Genomic DNA, 16,328 nt, shown 5'->3' with positions numbered 1-16,328 from the left:
ACTCTCCCTCTCTCACTCCCACTCTCCCACTCTCTCACTCTCCCTCTCCCCCACCCTCCCTCTCTCCCACCCTCCCACTCTCCCTCCCTCCCTCCCTCCTCCCACACACTCTCCTACTCTCACCTACTCTCCCTCACTCCCACCCTCCCACTCACCCACCCTCCCTCTCTCCACCCACCCCTCACCCACCCCCACCCTCCCACTCTCCCACTCACTCCCACTCTCTCCTACTCTCCCACTCTCCCACACTCCCTCTCTCCCACACTCCCTCTCTCCCACTCTCCCTCTCTCCCACACTCCCTCTCCCACTCACCCTCTCTCCCACTCTCCTTCCCTCTCTCCCACTCTCCCTCTCTCCCACTCTCCCTCTCCCTCACTCTCTTTACTCTCCCCCTCTCCCACTCTCCCTCTCTCCCACTCTCCCTCACTCTCTTTTACTCTCTCTCTCCCCCTCTCTCCCTCACTCTCTTTTACTCTCCCACACTCCCTCTCTCCCGCTCTCCCACTCTCCCACTCTCCTCTCCCACTCTCCCTCTCTCCCACTCTCCTCTCCCACTCTCCTCTCCCACTCTCCTCTCCCACTCTCCTCTCCCACTCTCCTCTCCCACTCTCCCTCTCTCCCACTCTCCTCTCCCACTCTCCTCTCCCACTCTCCTCTCCCACTCTCCCTCTCTCCCACTCTCCTCTCCCACTCTCCTCTCCCACTCTCCCTCTCTCCCACTCTCCCTCTCTCTCACTCTCCCTCTCACTCTCCCTCTCTCCCACCCTCCCTCTCTCCCACTCTCCCTCTCACTCTCCCTCTCTCCCACCCTCCCTCTCTCCCTCTCTCTTTACTCTCCCTCTCTCCCAGTCCCCCTCTCTCTCTCACTCTCCCTCCCTCTCTTCCTCTCTCTCTCTCTCCCACTCTCCCACTCTCTCCTACTCTCCCTCTCTCCCACTCTCTCCCTCTCTCCCACTCTCCCACTCTCCCTCTCTCTCACTCTCCCTCTCCCTCCCTCTCTTCCTCTCTCCCACTCTCCCTCTCTCCTACTCTCTCACTCTCCCTCTCTCTCTCCCACTCTCCCACTCTCTCCTACTCTCCCTCTCTCCCACTCTCTCCCTCTCTCCCACTCTCCCTCTCTCTCACTCTCCCTCTCCCTCCCTCTCTTCCTCTCTCCCACTCTCCCTCTCTCCTACTCTCTCACTCTCCCTCTCTCTCTCCCACTCTCCCACTCTCTCCTACTCTCCCTCTCTCCTTCTCTCCCTCTCTCACCCTCTCTCCCACTCTCTCCTTCTCTCCCTCTCTCTCCCTCTCTCCCTCTCTCCCACTCTCCCACTCTCTCCCACTCTCCCTCTCTCCCTCTCTCCCACCCTCCCTCTCTCCCTCTCTCCCACACTCCCTCTCTCCCACTCTCCCTCTCTCCCACTCTCCCTCTCTCCCACACTGCCTCTCTCCCACTCTCCCTCCCTCTCTCCCTCCCTCCCTCTCTCCCACTCTCCCTCTCTCCCACTCTCTCCTACTCTCCCTCCCTCTCTCCCTCCCTCCCTCCCTCTCTCCCACTCTCCCTCTCTCCCACTCTCTCCTACTCTCCCTCTCTCCCACTCTCCAGCTCTCCCACCCTCCCTCTCTCCCACCCTCCCTGTCTCCCACCCTCCCACTCTCCCTCTCTCCCACTCTCCCTCTCTCCCACTCTCCCTCACTCTCTTTTACTCTCCCTCTCTCCCACTCTCCCTCTCTCCCACCCTCCCTCTCTCCCACACTCCCTCTCTCCCACTCTCCCTCCCTCTCTCCCTCCCTCCCTCTCTCCCACTCTCTCCTAGTCTCCCTCTCTCCCACCCTCCCTCTCTCCCACCCTCCCACTCTCCCACTCTCCCTCTCTCCCTCTCTCCCTCTCTCTCTCTCTCTCCCTCTCTCTCTCTCTCCCTCTCCCCCCTCCCCCTCTCTCCCACTCTCCCACTCTCCCTCACTCTCTTTTACTCTCCCTCTCTCACTCCCACTCTCCCACTCTCTCACTCTCCCTCTCCCCCACCCTCCCTCTCTCCCACCCTCCCACTCTCCCTCCCTCCCTCTCTCCCACTCTCTCCTACTCTCTCCTACTCTCCCTCTCTCCCACCCTCCCTCTCTCCCACCCCTCCCTCTCTCCCACCCTACCTCTCTCCCACTCTCCCTCCCTCCCACTCTCCCACTCTCTCCCACTCTCTCCTACTCTCCCTCTCTCCCACACTCCCTCTCTCCCACACTCCCTCTCTCCCACTCTCCCTCTCTCCCACTCTCCTCTCCCACTCTCCCTCTCTCCCACTCTCCTTTCCCTCTCTCCCACTCTCCCTCTCTCCCACTCTCCCTCTCCCTCACTCTCTTTTACTCTCCCCCTCTCCCACTCTCCCTCTCTCCCACTCTCCCTCACTCTCTTTTACTCTCTCTCTCCCCCTCTCTCCCTCACTCTCTTTTACTCTCCCACACTCCCTCTCTCCCGCTCTCCCACTCTCCCACTCTCCTCTCCCACTCTCCCTCTCTCCCACTCTCCTCTCCCACTCTCCTCTCCCACTCTCCTCTCCCACTCTCCTCTCCCACTCTCCTCTCCCACTCTCCCTCTCTCCCACTCTCCTCTCCCACTCTCCTCTCCCACTCTCCCTCTCTCCCACTCTCCTCTCCCACTCTCCTCTCCCACTCTCCCTCTCTCCCACTCTCCCTCTCTCTCACTCTCCCTCTCACTCTCCCTCTCTCCCACCCTCCCTCTCTCCCACTCTCCCTCTCACTCTCCCTCTCTCCCACCCTCCCTCTCTCCCTCTCTCTTTTACTCTCCCTCTCTCCCCCTCTCCCTCTCCCACTCTCTCCCACTCTCTCCCTCTCTCACTCTCCCTCTCTCTCACTCTCCCTCTCTTCCTCTCTCCCTCTCTCCTACTCTCCCTCTCTCCTACTCTCTCTCTCCTACTCTCTCTCTCTCCCACTCTCTCCTACTCTCCCTCTCTCCCACTCACCACCGAAATCATATTAACTGACACATAAGGTCTCTTTGTGTGTGTGTGTCTCTTTCTGTGTGTGTAACTTATCAGCTGTATTACCCGGCATTGCACGGGATAGTAACTAAATCTGTCTGTCTCTCCTACTCTCCCACTCTCTCTTTCGTCTGTGTCTTTCTGTGTATGTGTCTCTTTCTGTGTATGTGTCTCTTTTTGTACGTGTGTGTGTCTCTTTATGTGTGTGTGTCTCTGTATGTCTCTTTCTGTGTGTGTGGGTCTCTCTGTGTGTCTCTTTCTCTGTCCATAACAGGAGTCTATAATAACACATCCGTTTCTAGATCCATTGACTTTAATGTAAGCAGGTTTTTTGGTGAATAACTGTAAAGCGAGGGGTTAAATTTTCTCCTCAAAACATAGTTTAAGGCGTTCCCTGAGTCAAATGAGGTGGCTGTGCAAAATTTCGTGATTGTAAATGTGACAGTGCGGATTCCTTTAGTGGACACATACACATATACATACATACATACACACACACTCAGCTTTATATATTAGATTTATTTATTTATTACCTGTTATTTTTTATTTAATTTTTAGTCATTTTCCACTATGAGATCCCTGTAAGGTCATTAAAGGGGACCATTGGAGCAGCATTCAAATATTGAAATATTTATATTTTCAGCTTATTTTCCCTGTAAATTGGGCTAGTATATTCGCCCCAGTTACAGAGGAAATGAATCCTCCTGGCTGCATAGCAGAGGTATAACGTGATTGATATTGTCCTATACCTAAACATTATCAGCAGACATTTGCTTCAACGCCTCTTGCCTTCTTTTTAAATGACGGAGTACCATACAATGTACAGAAGCAGAAGGGGTCCACCGATATAGCAATCGAGAAGAGCTGAGTTTGTCACAGAGTCCAGAGCTGAGCTGGCAAAGAGGTAAGGCAAGGTTTCCCAGAGATATAGCAGAGCTGGGTTAGTCAATCAGTATAAGACTGAGCTAGGAGTGTTGTTTATATAGTAGAGATGGGTTTGTCACCAAGTCTAGGGCAGAGCTGGGCAGTAGTACAGCAGAGCAGAGTTTGTCATAAGAGTCCAGGACTGAAGCAACTACCTGAATACTCAGGCAGCATGCTGTCACCAGAGCTGGGCGATATGGCACGAGAGGGTAATGTCACTGAAGTGTTGAGGAAAAGAAGGACTTGGAGGTAGCAGACTGAGGATGAAGTGCTAGATCACCTTGTAACACCCTGCTGGGTCCCCTCGTAGTCCTTGGATATTCCAGCCTTATGCAATGGCTTCTCATCTGATTTGACCACTGCAAACAACCACAAGCTAATTTTTAACCAGTTAAACTCTTTTATCAAGACCCTAGTGAAGGTTTTTAATGGGTGGTCACGGGCAAGGGAATAAATGGCCCAACACTGCGGATAGAAAAGGAGACTGACACTAACCTGTGTCTGAACTCTGAGCTCCCCTAGCGTCCCTATGCGAGTTCTTCGCCTCGTTGCATACCTAGTCCCTAACTGTCCCTCCACTCACCCTGTATGGTGCCAAGGCTGGTGAGTGCACTAGACATCAAAACTTCTGTAATAAAACACAGGGTAAGGGAGACAAACAAGGAGACGTAGACAAAAGGATGTGCACCAACAGCTGCAGCCTAACATCAGGGCTGCAGGAGGCTAGAGACCAGCAATCAGCAACTTTACTACTGCAGCCTTAAACCAGGACTGCAGAAGACTGGAGATCAGCAACTTTACTGCTGCAGCCTAACACCAGAGCTACAGGAGACTAGGGATCGGCAACTTCACTGCTGCAGCCTAACACCAGGGCTGCAGGAGACTAGGGATCGGCAACTACACTGCTGCAGCCTAACACCAGGGCTGCAGGAGATTAGAGATTAGCACCTTCATTACTGCAGACTAAAACCAGGCCTGCAGGAGACTAGAGATCAGCAACTTCACTACTACAGACTAAGACCAGGGCTGCAGGAGACTAGGGATCAGCAACTTCACTACTGCAGACACCAGGGCTGCAGGAGACTAGGGATCAGCAACTTCACTGCTGCAGCCAAACACCAGGGCTGCAGGAGACTAGGGATCAGCAACTTCATTGCTGCACCCAAAGACCAGGGCTGCAAGAGACTAGGGATCAGCAACTTCATTGCTGCAGACTAACACCAGGGCTGCAGGAGACTAGGGATCAGCAACTTCACTGCTGCAGACTAACACCAGGGCTGCAGGAGATTAGAGATTAGCACCTTCATTATTGCAGACTAACACCAGGGCTGCAGGAGACTAGAGATCAGCAACTTCATTACTACAGACTAACACCAGGGCTGCAGGAGAAGAGGGATCAGGAACTTCACTACTGCAGACTAACACCAGGGCTACAGGAGAATAGGGATCGGCAACTTCACTGCTGCAGCCTAACACCAGGGCTGCAGGAGATTAGAGATTAGCAACTTCACTTCACTGCTGCAGCCTAACACCAGGGCTGCAGGAGACTGAAGATCAGCAACTTCACTGCTGCAGCCAAACATCAGGGCTGCAGGAGACTGAAGATCAGCAACTTAACTGCTGCAGCCAAACATCAGGGCTGCAGGAGACTGAAGACCAGCAACTTCACTACTGCAGACTAACAACATGGCTGCAGGAGACTAAAGATCAGCAACTTCATTGCTGCAGCCAAACACCAGTCCTGCAGGAGACTAGGGATCAGCAACTTCACTGCTGCAGCCAAACACCAGGGCAGCAAGAGATTAGGCATCAGCAACTTCACTGCTGCAGACTAACACCAGGGCTGCAGGAGACTAGGGATCAACAACTTCACTGCTGCAGCCAAACACCAGGGCTACAGGAGACTAGAGATCAGCAACTTCACTGATGCAGACTAACACCAGGGCTGCAGGAGACTAGAGATCAGCAACTTCACTACTACAGACTAACAACATGGCTGCAGGAGACTAGAGATCAGCAACTTCATTTCTGCACCCAAACACCAGGGCTGCAAGAGACTAGGGATCAGCAACTTCACTGCTGCAGACTAACACCAGGGCTGCAAGCGGCACAGCTCCAAGAGCTTCACAGACTTCCTCCTTCAACAGTGATCAGCTCAGAATGGGATGTAATTCTATAACCGGCATCAGATGATGGGACATGTGACTATTTAAAGGGAATGTTAACAAACCAGTTGCACCTGAGACAAACTAACAAGAAACTCCCAGGAAGGAAAGAGTCCTTACCCCTTGCTGCACTAAAAGAAAGCAATATCCGGAGTCTCACAAGGCAATGTGAGACTCAGATCCCAAACCTGTCACAAGTCTCCCCAGGACAGGAGACCTGACATGGGTTGAGACCTTGGTCGTTAATTTAAATATTGTGGGGATTCTGGAAGTTGCGTCTTCTACAGATCAAACATTCCTGACCTGTTCTAAAGATGAGTAGTCATCGTTAAAGTCTCGGAAACCCGTTAAGATTCCAGTCTCATCCGAATACTGATATTTTGAGCAGATTGTGTCGGGGCCTGGGTGGAGAATGGAGCAAATTATCCCAAACCCAGTGTATTAAAACTGTCGAGATTCCTGTCTTCCAGGAAAGTGTCAACTACTTAAAATGGGAGCTGCCCTGCATGTAACCCTTTCTGTGCGTATTCACGTGGTACAGTACCACGTGGTATCCATCCATCTGTTGCAGGTACTTACATCCGACACCTTCTAATGTCCCCGACGGTAATAATTTATTCCAGTGACCTCAAATTACTTTCTTCGTTTGGGTTGTTTTGATTGTCGAAAGAATGCTGTCACATCCACCGCCTCTCGCAGGAATCAGCCAAGACATCTGGAAGGGTTTGCGTGATGGAAGGGTTTTAAAAAGAGATGAGGCAAGAACTGAAACAAACAAAGCGTGGGCAGGAGGCTTTTTATGTGGACCATCTGCAAAGAACTGGCTATTTTAGTTGCAAAACAACATGTGGAATCGAACACATTTGGATGAAAGCGAAGAGCACCAGGGAGATGTTTAATCCATACCTTTTCCCAAAATATTAAGTAAAACCTTACATACATGATGGTATTATAAAGGATTTGCATGTGGACTAGTTACAGCAAGGTAAGCAGAATGGTAGATGGGCAAGCGGAGCTGGAAGCACTAGATGCAGAAGAGCCAGGCAGTCGGATAGTGCCGAAACAGCAGAGATGTATAGGCAACCGGTATCTTGCTACAGGAGTGTATTTACTTACAGGAATTGCAAAGATGTAAAAGCAAACTGGAAACTTGCTGGCAGAAGAGTGGTTACCCACAGGTATTGCAGAGATGTATAGGCATAGTGGTATCTTGCTGGTAGAACTGGGGTTAAACACTGGAATAGCAGAGATGTATAAGCAAACTGGTATCTTGCTAGCAGAACTGTGGTTACACACCAGAATATCAGAGATGTATAGGCAAACTGGTAACTTGCTAGCAGAACTGTGGTTACACACCAGAATATCAGAGATGTATAGGCAAACTGGTATCTTGCTAGCAGAACTGTGGTTACACACCAGAATAACAGAGATGTATAAGCAAACTGGTATCTTTCTAACAGAAGTACAGTTACACACAGGAATACCAAAAATTTATGGAAATTTGTTATCTTGCTAGCAGAATTAGAGTTACACACCAGAATATTAAAGATGTAAAGGCAAACTGGTACCTTGCTAGCAAAGTGCAGTTACGCACTGGACTATCAGAAATTTATGGGCAAACTCGTATCTTGTTAGCAGAACTGTGGTTATACACTGGAATAGCAGAGATATATAGGCAATCTGATATCTTGCTAGCAGAAGTGCAGTTACACACTGGAATAGTAGAGATTTATGGGCAAACTGGTATAGTTACGTCACCACCAGAGTCCGCTCCATCGACTCCTACTCCGATCGCCAGGCGACGCCGTGTTCCTGCCATTGATAGTGCTGGTGGTGAGAGAGGAGTCGATGCCAGCGGCACCGGTGGGCGCAGGCTCCACTCATCCACTGTGCTGGGTTTCCTGGGGATCTGCAGTGCCACTGGCTCTCTGTAGGTGGCGGGTGTCTCCCAGCTGAGGTACCATCATTCAGCTACAGCCTATGGGATTACACCACACCCTTTTTAATTCCACTCCTGTCTGCTGACCTCTGCCAGAGATAGTTCTGAGAATTATGGCTCCTGCTTCATCCTGTGATTTCGTGTGCTGATTACCGCTTATGTCCTGACTACCCTCCTGCCTGCTGTTTATGTAACTCGCTGCCCGATCTGGTTTTGTCCTCTGCTTGTTTCTCATTACGTCCTTGCCTGCCGATTCTTTCCCTGTTCTGCAATTCCTGGTTTGACCCTGCCTGACTACTACTATCATCGAACTGCAGCCTTCCACAGGTAGTGATCACCTTGGGCCCTATGTAATTCCAAATCCCTGTATAGGGGTTAAAGGGTTTCAGGGTTCTGGGGGTCCTGCCTGGTGAGTGGCTATCCTCTAGCCTGTCCATTACAGCCCGTCTGAGTCTGTGGGTCTAGGCAGGCTTTACAGGTATCTTGGTACACCTGCTTTTACACATCGGAATAACAGATGTATAGGCAAACTAGTTTCTTGCTTTCAGAAGTGCAGTTACACACAGAAATAGAAAAAAATATGGGCAAACTGGTATCTTGTTAGCAGAACTGGGGTTAAACACTGGAATAGCAGAGATGTATAAGCAAACTGTTAACTTGCTAGCAGAAGTGTGGTAGCACACCGGAATAGCAGAGATGTATAGACAAACTGGTATCTTGCTTGCAGAAGTGTGGTTACACACAGGAATAGCAGAAATTTATGGGCAAACTGGTATCTTGCTTGCAGAAGTGTGGTTACACACCAGAATATCAGAGATGTATAAGCAAACTGTTAACTTGCTAGCAGAAGTGTGGTAACACACCGGAATAGCAGAGATGTATAGACAAACTGGTATCTTGCTTGCAGAAGTGAAGTTACACACAGGAATATCAGGAATTTATGGGCAAACTGGTATCTTGCTAGCAGAACTGAGATTACACAAAGGAATAGCAGAAATTTATGGGAAAACTGGTGACTTGTTACCAGAATTTGGGTTACACACCAGATGTCAGCAGTAGTTGGGGAGATAATTAGACACCTGGTGGAACAATATGAAGTGGAAGATGATGCAAACTCCTGGAAAAGAACATGGTAGCAGGATGCTCTACTCCCTGAATACTCAGGCCACACATAGCTGCCTAAACCAAGCTTAAATTAACTGGGTGATGACATCAGAGGTGCTTTTCAGGTTACCCTCGTAACTTGTCACAGATTACAACAGATGGAGGTAGCCATAGGGGAAGGAAGCAAAGCCTGGTTTTGGAGGTGGAGGAGGCAGGCTTGCAAGAGTCAATCTCTGCTGGTCTGCTTGCTCCTTTGCTCCCCTCCTATTTATGCTGGTTGAATCCTTCCTCCCATGCCAGCTATAGTTTGTTCTTTGTTGGTCTGTTAGGTGTGGTGTCCCAGATTCTCTGTTGAAAGTTGTGCTCATTGCTTGGAGCGGTTGTGAAAGTTTACCCCTGTTGTTTTGTTCTTCCTCCTCATTTTTCCTCCTGAATCTCTTATTGGCTTTACCTGTGTGTGACAAAGTTTTGGTTTTTCCTTGTCTGTGGGTTTCATCACACTCCTGTCCCATCCCTTCCCGGGGGGAGGGTGAATCAGATCAGGACTGGTCAGGAGCAGGGCCAGTAAGGAGACTCGGGCCTCTCCACCTTCAAGAGTATCCCTAAGATTAGGAATAGCATAGGGCCCCCTTAGCTTGAGAGACAGCTTAGGAGCCCCGGTTCCCCGCTATCTCATAGTTATTGTGACAGTGCCATATCTTACCCGTGAATGAGATATGTCTTTCAACGTATTTTGGGACGTCCTCAGATTTCATGGTCCCAAAACGCGTTGTAAAAATGGCCACATATTTGGTAAATACCGATACGATTTTGGTTAATGTAACCACCAAAGCAGTGTTCCCCAAATGTTCGTGCAAAGTAGTGTTTTGCCAGAAAAAGAGTAACTTTTTAGGAAACTTCATGGTGGGTGTGGACCCTTGAAGTTGCAAATTTATATCGCTGTGAATGACTTCATTTAGAAAAATTGACCATTCCTGGGAGGCTGATCTCACCCCGAGACCAATTATATCAAATTAAGGGGGGGAGGTTTACCTTTTTTTCCACCATTTTCCATGATAATCAAGGCGGGGGGGCACTGGAAAACAACGGAGCGGAAATTTAAAGATCCGAAAAACATCTCTCCACACGTAGCAGATGAGGCAAATGCTTTAATAGTAACTGTAAGTATAGTAACTATACATGGGTATAGTTAGGAGGAACCAGGACCGGCTTTATGTCGAAATTTGCCCTATGGTGCCCCCTTTCCTAATATCTGTGTGTGCTGTGTATAGGAGACATTAGAGTCTATAGGGTCCTTTACAAGCTGCAACATCGCTAACGATATATCGTCGGGGTCACGGTGTTTGTGACGCACATCTGGCGCCGTTAGCGATATCGTTGTGTGTGACACCAAGGAGCGACGATCAACGATCGCAAAAACGGCACAAATCGTTGATCGTTGACACGCCGCTTGTTGACTCATCGTGTCAACGATCAACGATTTTTGCCGTTTTTGCGATCGTTGACATGTTGCTCCTTTTCAAAATGTCATTGGTGGTGCATGGCGCTGGTTGTTTGTCGTTCCTGCGGCACCACACATCGCTATGTGTGACACCGCAGGAACGATGAACATCTCCTTACCTGCGTCCACCGGCAATGAGGAAGGAAGGAGGTGGGCGGCATGTTCCGGCCGCTCATCTCAACCCCTCCTCTGCTATTGGACAGTTGCCGTATGACGCTGCTGTGACGCCGAACGCACCTCCCCCTTGAAGGAGGGATTGTTCAGCGGTCACAGCGACGTCGATGCACAGGTAAGTGCGTGTGACGCTGCCGTAGCGATAATGTTCGCTACGGCAGCGATCACCACATATCGCACCAACAACGGGGGCAAGTGCTATCGCGCACGACATCACTAGCAATCGCTAGCGATGTCACAGCGTGTAAAGCACCCTTATACCTACTAGCTCAGAGACAACTGGAAATTAGAAAAAGAGCCTATAGAGGGGAAAACTGGTGAAAAGTAACAGGTACAAGTCTTCTAGTGCCCAGAAACTGTACAATTCCTCAGTACTTATAATTAAGCATTATATATCTGTGTATATATACTTGTTATTATATATTTTTTATATATATATATATATATATATATATATATATATATATATACAGTACAGACCAAAAGTTTGGACACACCTTCTCATTCATAGTTTTCTTTATTTTCAGGACTCTGAAAATGGTGTCACGCTTCCCGGTCCCCTTGTCCCGTTCTCCGGTCCCCGTGGCCCGCTTCCCGCTCCCCGGCGGCGTCCCCTGCTCACCACTCCGGTCCCGTCCTCCTCGTCCCCGCCTGCAGCCTCCACGCGTCCTGCTCCCCGCTCCCGGCGCTCCTCTGCGAGGTGGGACTCCCAGCCGGGCGCTCCTGCCTCCTCCTCACCGCTTCCTGGACTGACTTCTGGCACACGGGCCTCGCGCATGCGCATTAGGGCGCGCGCGCGGTCATTGACCCTTTCTTAAAGGGCCAGCACCCAGAAACAGGATATTGCATAGAAAGGTACAGGGTATATAAGGGTTCTCTTTCCTGGTGGACGGGGCCTGTTCTACGTGTTTAGTAAGCTAGTGTTCAGGTCCCCGTATTGCTTTGCCTTGTACCTTGCCTGCATTAACCCTGTCCTGTCTCGTAGAGCCTGTCCTGCCACGCCAGCCGCTCCGAACCACGCTCATTCCCGTACCCTGACGGTGACTTCGGCGGATGTTCCACCATCTCTGCAGCTCCGCCAGTCTCCAGTCCCTGGCTCCGCTTGGTGACCCGTTCCATCGCTCAGCAAGTCCCGGATCCCGCCTGACCTTACCACCTGGCCTCGGACTCTGAGCCTCGTCACCCGGACCACCGTCCAGAACTCCGTCCACCTTTCCTGCTCCCCTACAGACTGTCCGGCTACCATTAGTGCTTCGGCTGCCGTGCACCCAGACCCTCTGGCGGGGTGACCTGCCTGGCTGCCTCCTCAAGGGAAACCGGTGTACGGTCCAGAGGTTCCACCACCCGGACGTTACAAATGGTAGATTCACATTAAAGGCATCAAAACTATGAATTAACACATGTGGAATGAAATGCTTAACAAAAAAGTGTGAAACATCTGAAAATATGTCTTATATTCTAGGTTCTTCAAAGTAGCCACCTTTTGCTTTGATTACTGCTTTGCACACTCTTGGCATTCTCTTGATGAGCTTCAAGAGGTAGTCACCGGAAATGGTTTTCCAACAGTCTTGAAGGAGTTCCCAGAGATGCTTAGCACTTGTTGTCCCTTTTGCCTTCACTCTGCGGTCCAGCTCACCCCAAACCATCTTGATTGGGTTCAGGTCTGGTGACTGTGGAGGCCAGGTCATCTGGCGTAGCATCCCATCACTCTCCTTCTTAGTCAAATAGCCCTTACACAGCCTGGAGGTGTGTTTGGGGTCATTGTCCTGTTGAAAAATAAATGATGGTCCAACTAAACGCAAACTGGATGGAATAGCACGCCGCTGCAAGATGCTGTGGTAGCCAAGCTGGTTCTGTATGCCTTCAATTTTGAATAAATCCCCAACAGTGTCACCAGCAAAGCCCCCCCACACCATCACACCTCTTCCACCATGCTTCACGGTGGGAACCAGCCATGTAGAGTCCATCCGTTCACCTTTTCTACAAAGACACGGCGATTGGATCCAAAGATCTCAAATTTGGACTCATCAGACCAAAGCACAGATGTCCACTGGACTAATGTCCATTCCTTGTGTTCTTTAGCCCAAACAAGTCTCTTCTGCTTGTTGCCTGCCCTTAGCAGTGGTTTCCTAGCAGCTATTTTACCATGAAGGCTGCTGCACAAAGTCTCCTCTTAACAGTTGTTCTAGAGATGAGAAGGTGTGTCCAAACTTTTGGTCTGGACTAATATATATATATATATATATATATATATATATATATATATATATATATATATATATATATATATATATATATATATATTTAAACATATATTTATTCATATTTATCATATAGTTATTACATATTTTATATATATATATTATATTTATATATATGTTTTATATATATATATATATATATGTATATATATATTGTATATATATATATATGTATATATTATATATTTATTTATATTTAATTATATAGTTATTATATATTTATATAATTATTATATATTTATATTTGTATATATATATTTATAAAACTGTACAATTCCACAGTACTTATAATTAAGCGTTGTATATTTAGTTATACTGTATATAAGAGTATATACAGTGTACAATATCCAAATATACAAACACTTAATTATATGTACTGTGTACATGAGGAATTGTACCATTTCTGGGCACTAGAAGACTTGTACCTGTTACTTTTCACCAGTTTTCCCCTCTGCAGGCTCTTTTTCTACTTTTCAGTTGTCTCTGAGCTAGTAGGTATATACTCTAATGTCTCAATGTCTCCCACACACAGCACACACAGATAATAGGAAACCCTGATCTACTGCCTTTGTCTAGAATATGATCAGAAGCAGCAGCGTGGAGGACGTTATACAGCAGTACTCAGCAGTGTAGACGTGAATCCAGCTCTGGGGTGTCATGCCAGAGTGTACCGACGCTCAGCATGCAGCACAACACAAAGGTGACAATGGGGATGGTATAGAAAGAAGGCCCAGCCAATAGGGAGAAGGGAGAGGGGACACCTTATGCAGCTCACTACCGTCAACATACGGGTCTTTTCCCCCCATCGCCATCATGTACCTAGGACTTTGCTTGCCCTAAACTCACCCTGGCTAGTGAGAAGGCTGGTGACAGCACTAGTCTCATCCCTCCAATAATACAACACCAAGTAAGGAAAACACTCCAAATTTCTTCAATGCAGAAAAACACCACTGCTGCAATACTCATGACTGCTCAGCTTCTTCCAGAGACCGGCTCCTTCTAAAATGAACAGCTTAAGAGTAAGATTCAAAACAAGTGACATTTTATAGCGAAGGGGAGTGGTCACAAAAGAGCTGCACCTGAGATTAAGGCTACAAAGAACAGCCAGATAGGAAAGAGTTCTTAACCCCTGCAGTACTAAAAGAAAGTAGATACATTCAAATACCAATAAGGCGTTGTGACCTTCTGGTCCCTGACTTGCCTGAGGTTTCCCCAGAGCGGGGAACACCCATGACATGGAGTGAGATAAACTCTTACTAGAAAGCAGCAACACAATCTATCTGCCTCTTTCTTTCACTCTCCTCTTCCCTCCTTCTCCGCCTTCTCCATAGATATAAATGGTCAGCTATGACCTGATCCTTTTGGGAAGTTTGAGGGCTAGTTGGTCCCAGTTTTTCAGGAGCCATGGGAAAGAGATGCATTGGCCCATAAGTGGAGAAAAAAAAAGCATATTTCTCTAATAATAAGAGCTATCCCACTCCTTGAATAGAGTAGAGGTGCGAATGCTTGAGCTCTGCTGCATTCATTATCTATTGGACTGTTGGGTTTTTTTCCCCAACAGTCCCATAGACAATGAATGGAGCAAGTATAGAGCATTCGCACCTCTACTCCATTCTGAAGGGGCTCTGCTGCATTCATTATCTATTGGACTGTCGTTTTTTTTTCCCCCAGCAGTCCCATAGACAATGAATGGAGCAAGTATAGAGCATTCGCACCTCTACTCCATTCTGAAGGGGCTCTGCAGAGTCCAGAACCCGGGATTGTAATCTTTAAGCATGGAGACACATGGGCCTGCATAGGGGCTGTAAACACAAAACGGTAAGCGCTGACAGCTTGGTCCATGTTATTCCAGTATGTTATTTCATATTTCTTTATTACATAAGAGGGTAAAGGGCACTAGACCATTATTAAAGTGTATTGGCTCTGTCACTATAATTCTTATTTCCTCCGTTTCTGACTATTTCACTATTTGGATAAGACGTCCATTCACAGTTCAATGGTAAATGACATCATTATTTTCCTAGCGGGGCCCCCTATCTGACAGACCCCCGCAGGAAGATGAGCCAGTAGGGAAATATGTGTAATTCGCTTCCAATTAGAGCCAGCTGACGGTAAAAGGTGCACGATGGGGCCAGGTAACATGGAGGGGTCACATCATTTACTGATTGTGGGTATGGCTATTAAAGGGGTTGTCTACATCGGAGGCCTAGAGTTAATGGCGGGGGGTCCTGCCGCCGGGGCCTTCTGTGATGAGAGCCTTCATTTACTCTACTGCTTCACCCACGGTTGTAAGGGTCACGACCGCGGATCCAGGGCATGACAACAATGACTGGTGTATGGGGCCCGGCGTAGAGGGGGGCCCGTCTGGGCCTGGGATAATTACTTAGCTTTATTAAACCTGGGCCCCCCTCTTCACCGGGCCCCAGTCATAACCACAGCAAACGGGACCGGCCGAGTCGCATCCGCCACCTGGCTAATTTGCATGCAAAGCCCTTCTGATTTTATACATTGACTGTCCTCTTGGTTCTGACCTGGCTATCTAACCATTTCTGCCAGCCTGCTCCATCGGCCATTAGCTGATCCCATTGTCCCAACTCAAGACCTCTGTGTAAGTCCATGGGTTAAGGGGTGAAATCAAGGACAAAAGTGGTGACTTGTGCCAAGCCTGTCCATGGTAGCCATTTTGGAGTTGCTAGGCGACCACTTACAAAGCCTCGTAATAGCAAATTTGCTAAATAATTTGAAGGGATTTTCCCACAATCCTGTTAATCAATAGATCTTGGAATAATAATCATTTCCACAATTGGATGTGTTTAAAAAAAATGTTCCTGTGCTGAGATAATCTCACATATGTGTCCCTGCTGTGTACTGTGTAATGGCCGTGTCTGACCGTACAGGGACATAGTCTCATCATACCACATCTCCTGGGTAGGGGAGGAAGCAAAAGGGTACACCGCACAGGATCATAGCCTATTCTTTTTATGAGGTACAACATTTCCCTGCCTGTATTACCTCAAAGAAAGCACAGCATAGGATCACAAATTATTCTGTGAGGTAAAACATTTCCCTGCCTGTATTACCTCAAAGAAAGCACAGCATGGGATCACAAATTATTCTGTGAGGTAAAACATTTCCCTGCCTGTATTACCTCAAAGAAAGCACAGCATGGGATCACAAATTATTCTGTGAGGTAAAACATTTCCCTGCCTGTATTACCTCAAAGAAAGCACAGCATGGGATCACAAATTATTCTGTGAGGTAAAACATTTCCCTGCCTGTATTAC

General features: G+C 48.4%; 1 protein-coding gene across 2 annotated transcripts in view; it reads left to right on the top strand.

Moving 5' to 3' along the window:
- The window catches only part of KYAT1 (kynurenine aminotransferase 1), a 74,492-nt gene extending 62,316 nt beyond the window's left edge, over positions 1 to 12,176 (top strand). Inside the window, exons 15-16 of one of the 2 annotated variants that reach the window (XR_012725316.1) lie at positions 11,311 to 11,483; positions 11,769 to 12,176. The gene's annotated coding sequence lies outside the window, so the exon portion shown is untranslated. Of the gene's footprint in view, positions 1 to 11,310; positions 11,709 to 11,768 lie in introns of those variants that run through there. The other variant, XM_075324319.1, reaches the window with a different exon arrangement.
- Positions 12,177 to 16,328: the final 4,152 nt, after the last annotated feature.

Source organism: Anomaloglossus baeobatrachus, chromosome 9, assembly GCF_048569485.1.
Source record: "Anomaloglossus baeobatrachus isolate aAnoBae1 chromosome 9, aAnoBae1.hap1, whole genome shotgun sequence".
In the NCBI taxonomy this organism is placed as follows: domain Eukaryota; kingdom Metazoa; phylum Chordata; class Amphibia; order Anura; family Aromobatidae; genus Anomaloglossus; species Anomaloglossus baeobatrachus.
This window is presented reverse-complemented; position numbering and strand designations above follow the sequence as displayed.